General features: G+C 32.8%; 1 pseudogene; it reads left to right on the top strand.

The window, feature by feature from the left end:
- LOC102597884 (putative disease resistance protein RGA1) overlaps window positions 1-7,113 on the top strand; it is a 37,082-nt pseudogene that overhangs the window by 23,415 nt on the left and 6,554 nt on the right.

Genomic DNA, 7,113 nt, shown 5'->3' with positions numbered 1-7,113 from the left:
ATATATATAATTTATAATATTTTTATTTAGTGTAGGGGTAAAAAAAATAACTATTCATATTCCAAAACTGAAGAGAGTCTATGCATCAGTTATACCATTCAATTAGTTAAATGATTAGAAAACTGAAAATATTTAATTTAATACGGAACTAAGTGCTTTGAAAACAGAAAATATTATACGATTTAGATAGCTGAAGTTGTATGGTTGCTGAAAAAAGGGAGGCCTCCATTGAAGAGACATAACTCATAGTAATTGACAAATAAAAAAATTAAATTTTGAGTTGGATGAATAATTAATAATTAATAATTAATTAATATATATAATTTATAATATTTTTATATAGTGTAGGGGTAAAATAGTAATCCAACTTTACACTTTAAAGCTTCCCACTTTTAATAATAAATGATATGATTGATTTAGCTACAACTCTTCATATTCTTTAACTTAAGATTAAAAGGGGGAAACTTTGATTCATGTACTTATTAAAAACTCTAGATATCCTAATTGACTCTTGTTCTTCTACATTCCTTTTCTAATAAATAACTTACAATTCAAAAAATAATTAAAATAATATTATTTAATTAATTAGATGTTTAATTTAGTCTAGGAGGTAAAATGGTAATCCAACTTTTCATCTTTGGAGCTTCCCACTTTTAATAAGATACGATGATATATTTCAAAAATACAAATTTTATTGTTTAATAATCAACAACTTTGTGATTCCACTCTAGACTACCATCACATATCTAATATTCATTGTAATAGTGAATTCTACATATAGCTAAAGCTTTCGCAAAAGTTCTGATAGACAATCTCATTTATTTCCTCAAAGGGGAACTTGTATTGCTTTATGGTTTTCAAAATGAATTTCAAAGGCTTTCAAGCATGTTTTCTACAATCCAAGCCGTCCTTGAAGATGCTCAGGAGAAGCAACTCAACGACAAGCCACTAGAAAATTGGTTGCAAAAACTAAATGCTGCTACATATATTGATCTTTAGGCTGAGGCACGGATATCTCGCTCTCTTTGAGGAGATTCAAGTCCAATGCGGCATAATCTAGACTAATTTAGCAGTATCACTCTTGACTTGTTCCCTCCAGTCCAACAACGTCATACAACTCAAGCAACTCCGGATTAGTTGAAGAGTCCAAAGCTTCACAAAAAAAACACCTTCCTTCAATATATAATACTCTCTTTTGTATAGTGAATATAGTTGAAGACTTAGAATATTTTCTCTGTCTCAACTCTCTTTCACTACACTAACCTCAATATAAACTTGTCATCTTCTTGAGATACTTCACAAAGGAAGAAACACCACTATTTATAGGTGAAGAATTAAGTCATCCATATAATCAACAGGTAAAATGAGGGATAGTAATGTGGGTAGATAAATGTGATATATGTTACATAAGTTACAAGAAACTAATGACCATGAGAGTTACAAGAACTAATGGTCATATAAGTTACAACAACCAATAGTCATCTTTTACCACAATTTATACTCATTAACATATGCACTTAATATTTTATTTTAATAATAAAATGCATATATATACACCAACACTGTTAAACTTTTGCACCTCTCAAATTTTTCAACATTTATGCAGCTGAAATTGGGAATGTATTTCTTCTTCTTTTTTGATTGTTGAAAGTCTGGAAAGTATATGATAAGTGAAAGCATAGTGAAGCTCTAAGGGATTTGCCAAGATTATTGCTGAAGTAGATTCGTTATTAGTTGCAAACTGGATAGAGGGTAAGATGAAGCCTCCTTGGGACCTGATGAATGATATCTTGGCCTTGGCAACTTATTTCGAGGAGTTCAATATTTTACGCTGCTATGTACAGAGAGTCTAACAGGGTAGCAGCATGCATATACTTGGTTCTAGTAGAGATCGACAAGGTCAAATGATATCAAAATTTACATGAATAATTGCCCTAGCAAGCCAAAGGATTAATTCATCTTGATTACTCATGTAATATTATGAATTTCCTGAGGATTAAAGATATTGGCATGTCCATACAAGGCGGCTTTAAATTAAAAACAGTAATAATAAAATAGAAACAAGGATTTGAGTGTTTTTCAAATTTCAAATACAACGTCAAGCTATATATATTTGTAAAAAAAAAAAAAAAGTGAATAATTCTTATGGCCAAACGGGTCATATTGCAAGAAAATTATAAAAGGATTATTATACTTGCCCTACTCCAAAAGTGAAGATTTAGAAGAGATCTACTCTTAACACTAACTAAATGATTCTTCCAATTCTCAAAGCAACTTAGTATATTCCTTGCCAACCAAAGATGCAAAGAAGTTTTCCAAATTTGCTTTCTAATATATCTGCTTACAAAGTATATAAAAGCTATGTGAAGAAGATTTTGGCATACAAATTGAAGGGCAAGTAAAGTATATTGAGATTCCATATGAAGTTTTCATGACACGAAAAGTGTGTATATATATATATATATATATATATATATTTAATTATTCTCCTATTAATGTATTTATTATAACAAGTAATTATTCATGATACACAAAGCAATAATTTTGAACTCATTGTTTATTGTGTTACAATTTCACTATACAAATATGGCTGAAACTTTCCTTCAAATTGTGATTGAAAATATCACTTCTTTCCTTGAAGGGGAACTTTCATTGCTTTCGGTTTTGAAAATGAGTTTGAAAATCTTTCTAGCAGGTTTTCTACAATCCATGCCGTGCTTGAAGTTGCTCAGATGTAGCAATTACTCAACGACAAGGCGATTAAAAACTGGTTATAGAAACTCAATGCTGCTGCATATAAAGTTGATGACATATTGGACGAATGTAAATATGAGGCAGCAAGACTCAGGCAGTCTCGATTAGGACGTTGTCATCCTCAGATTATCACCTTCCGTCATAAGATTGGGAAAAGGATGAAAGAGATGATGGAGAAACTAGATGCAATTGTTAAGGAAAGAATGGATTTTCATTTCCACGAAAAGATTATTGAGAGACAAACAGCTAGATGTGAAACAGGTGCTCATCTTAAATTAGCATTACAACAAATTTTGTTTATATTCATTTTTTGAAAATTATCAAATTCATGTGTGTTCGGGGTGAGGGCAAGTTTCAAAGATTTTCTCTAACTGTTTGTCTCAAGTGTCTAACCCTTCATTACATTTGATGATTGATATATATTATATATGTTTATAGGATTTGTACCCTTTTTCTAAAGAATCTTAAGATTGTAGAAGAACTTTACTTCTGTCAACATAACCACTAACCATTCATGGTGATATTGATTAAAAGAAAAAAGTATAACCCTTGTTCTATTTGAAAATGACAAATACAAAATTGTGAATTCAATGCAGGAGTACTTAATGCATTTTTCACTTTGCCAAGCGGAACTCAGCATGATTTTCTCATGTCTCCTGCTCTTCAAATTCATTCATATCTCTTTAAGGGGTGCAAAATTTATTTATTCTCTATTTTCTGCTGACTCCTAAGGAACTTGAATGTAACAATATTCTCGTGTGGACAATATTGCTTGGACTAGGTTTTGTTTTAACTGAACCTCAAGTTTATGGCAGGGACAAAGAGGAAGATGAGATAGTGAATATCCTGATAAACAACGTTTGTGCTGCCCAAGAACTTTCAGTCCTCCCAATAGTTGGTATGGGGGGGGGGCTAGGAAAGACGACTCTTGCCCAAATGGTCTTCAATGATCAAAGAGTAACTGAGCATTTCTATCCCAAAATATGGATTTGTGTCTCAGATGATTTTGATGAGAAGAGGTTGATAAAGGCAATTGTAGAATCTATTGAAGGAAGGCCACTATTTGGTGAGATGGACTTGGCTCCACTTCAAAAGAATCTTCAGGAGTTGCTGAATCGAAAAAGATACTTGCTTGTCTTAGATGATGTTTGGAATGAAGATCAACACAAGTGGGCTAATTTAAGACAAGTCCTGAAGGTTGGAGCAAGTGGTGCTTTTGTTCTAACCACTACTCGTCTTAAAAAGGTTGGATCAATTATGGGAACATTGCAACCATATGAATTGTCAAATCTGTCTCAAGAAAACTGTTGGTTGTTGTTCATGCAACGTGCATTTGTATACCAAGAAGAAATAAATCCCAACCTTGTGGCTATCGGAAAGGAGATTGTGAAAAAATGTGGTGGTGTGCCTCTAGCAGCCAAGACTCTTGGAGGTCTTTTGTGCTTCAAGAAAGAAAGTGAATGGGAACGTGTGAAAGACAGCGAGATTTGGAATTTATGTGGCGAAGAAAATACTATTTTTCCTACACTGAGACCGAGTTACCATCACCTTCCACTTGATTTGAGACAATGCTTTGTGTACTGTGCAGTATTCCCAAAGGACACTCAAATGGAAAAGGAAAAGCTAATCTCTCTCTAGATTGCGCACAACTTCCTTTTATCAAGAGGAAAGTTGGAGCTTAGAGGATGTGGGCAACGAAGTGTGGAATGAATTATGCTTGAGGTCTTTCTTCCAAGAGATTGAAGTTAAATCTGGTAAAACTTATTTCAAGATGCATGATTTACACACTCAATAAGTAGTTGGACTAATTGAGAAATTGGAAAGACAAAAAGTGGTGTTCTTTTGAAAAAAATTCTGCAGATAAAGCTAAAAGATTGAATATTGAATTGAAAAAAAAAAAAACCAAGTGTGCTTCTTATTTTTATTGACAAACCAACCCCACAAGAAAAGACAGATATGAAACTAGATAGCAGTTTCCATAAATATGCATACCAATTACCAAGTTAAATCTTTTATTCATTGTTTACAATTCCCATTCTAGCTATTCATAGTTTACAATTCTAGTAATCTAGACTCACTCCACATATCTGATATGGCTGAAGCTTTCGTTAAACTTCTGATAGACAATCTTACTTCTTTCCTCAAAGGGGAACTTGTATTGCTTTTTGGTTTTCAAAATGAATTCCAAAGGCTTTCAAGCATCTTCTCTACAATTCAAGCCGTCCTTGAAGATGCACAGGAGAAGCAACTCAAGGACAAGCCACTTGAAAATTGGTTGCAAAAACTCAATGCTGCTACATATGAAGTCGGTGACATCTTGGATGAATATAAAACTAAGGCCACACGATTCTCCCAGTCTGCATATGGCCGTTATCATCCAAAGGTATCCCTTTCTGTCACAAGCTGGGGTAAAGGATGGACCAAGTGATGAAAAAACTAAATGCAATTGCTGAGGAAAGAAAGAATTTTCATTTGCACGAAAAGATTATAGAGAGACAAGTTGTTAGACCGGAAACAGGTACTCATCTTAAATTAGTATTACAACAACTTAGTTTATATTCATTTGTTTTGGGCAATGATCAAATTATGTAAAGGTCAAATATACTCATGTACTATTGGAAATAGTTTAAATATACCTCTAGCTATACTTTCAGTGCAAACATACTCCTCCCATATAGAAGATTCGATCCGTTTGCTTTTCTTAACGAAGCAGCTCAGAGAAAAGAGGTTTCCTTCTGTTCTGTTTCTCTATGGGCAGCATTGGGGTCTTAATCCAATAAGAAACAATAAACATAACAGGCATATTTAACAAATTAATATTACGTTCTCGATGACGGTGGTCTTTCTAGACATGAACTGAGTGTAAATTTTGTCTCAAGGAAGAAAAAGAAATGATTAGGCTGGATTTCTTTCAGAGTGGTATATAGGGGGATAAAGTTGGAGCATAGAGTTCCATCATTTATTTCTTTCATTAAAGTAACAAGTTCAACAAAATGATATCAAGGTACTTTAATGGAAAATTATCAGACACATCTAAACTACAAAAATGGAATAGAAACTTAAATCATCCTCTAACAAAGCTAACAAATTTAAATCATGATACAGAGAAGCAACCAAAAACATTAGGGCTGAATTATTTGATTTGATGCTTGTCACATGTCTTCCCGTCAAGATTAAAGGATAATTTGCGCCGAAGTATAAAGGGTGCGGTATGTTTGGACTGAAAGTAAAACAGGAGGATATATTTGGACTTAAAGTATAACGACAAGTATATTTGATCATTTTATGTATCAACATGTGGTTTCTGGGGAGAAGGGAATTTTCAAAGTTTTCAACCTGCTCCTCATCTCATCCATATCTCTTTATTGTGCAAAACCCTTCTCTATTTAACTATTTTCTGCCGACTCCTAATGAGCTTGAATGTAACAATATTCTCATCTGGACATTGCTTGCACCAGGTTCTATGTTAACTGAAGCACAAGTTTATGGAAGGGACAAAAGAAAATGATGAGATAGTGAAAATCCTAATAAACAATATTAGTGACGAGCACAAACACACTATAAGTTTAATGCTTCGCTAGTCAAAGATAGTATAGTATAAAGATCGTTTCCACAGGGATTGGTACAAATAATAATTCAATAAAATCTTGCTAATTATTATTCAGGTGATCAAAAGAAAAGAGTTGATTGTGGTTATGAACCACTTTTATAGACTAAATGATAATTAAAATCAATTGGTAAACTATGAAGATTAATATCAATACTAAAAGATAGGGTACAAGACTAACAAGTGCATAATGATAGTTAGGATTTGATTCATTCATTTACCACATCTAAAGTTCTATCGATTCTCTCGAATTCGATAGCTTATTAGAGTATCCTTTAAGCCTTAGATTTTTCTTCCGAATAAATCTCAAGTTAAAGAATAAACCAATTATACCCAAGTGATTCTAATATGCAAAAACATGTTAATGATTGTTCTTAAGGAAGTAACGTCCTTCGACTATTTTTCCTTTAGATTTAATCAATAATTATCAAGAAGCTCCTTCGATTACTTTAGAGAAAATATATTGATTCAATCCAACCAAACTATGCAACAATATTCACCAAGATACTCCTCTTTCGATTAAATAAAATAATGAACCAGGTTGCAATTTAATTCCAATTTCTATAACAAGTTCAAGCATAAGAATGAAAATCAAAATCCCAACAGATTCATCAATACAACATGTTTGTCAAATACCCTCTAAGAATCTACTCCATGGATGAAAATAAGTTTACTAAGAACAAAAGAGAAAAAGAAAACATAGCCATCAAACTTTGAATCCCAACTTCCGTTTTGGATTCGAGTAGTGTACC

The sequence above is a fragment of the Solanum tuberosum genome, unplaced genomic scaffold, assembly GCF_000226075.1.
Source record: "Solanum tuberosum cultivar DM 1-3 516 R44 unplaced genomic scaffold, SolTub_3.0 scf00191, whole genome shotgun sequence".
NCBI classification, from domain to species: domain Eukaryota; kingdom Viridiplantae; phylum Streptophyta; class Magnoliopsida; order Solanales; family Solanaceae; genus Solanum; species Solanum tuberosum.
This window is presented reverse-complemented; position numbering and strand designations above follow the sequence as displayed.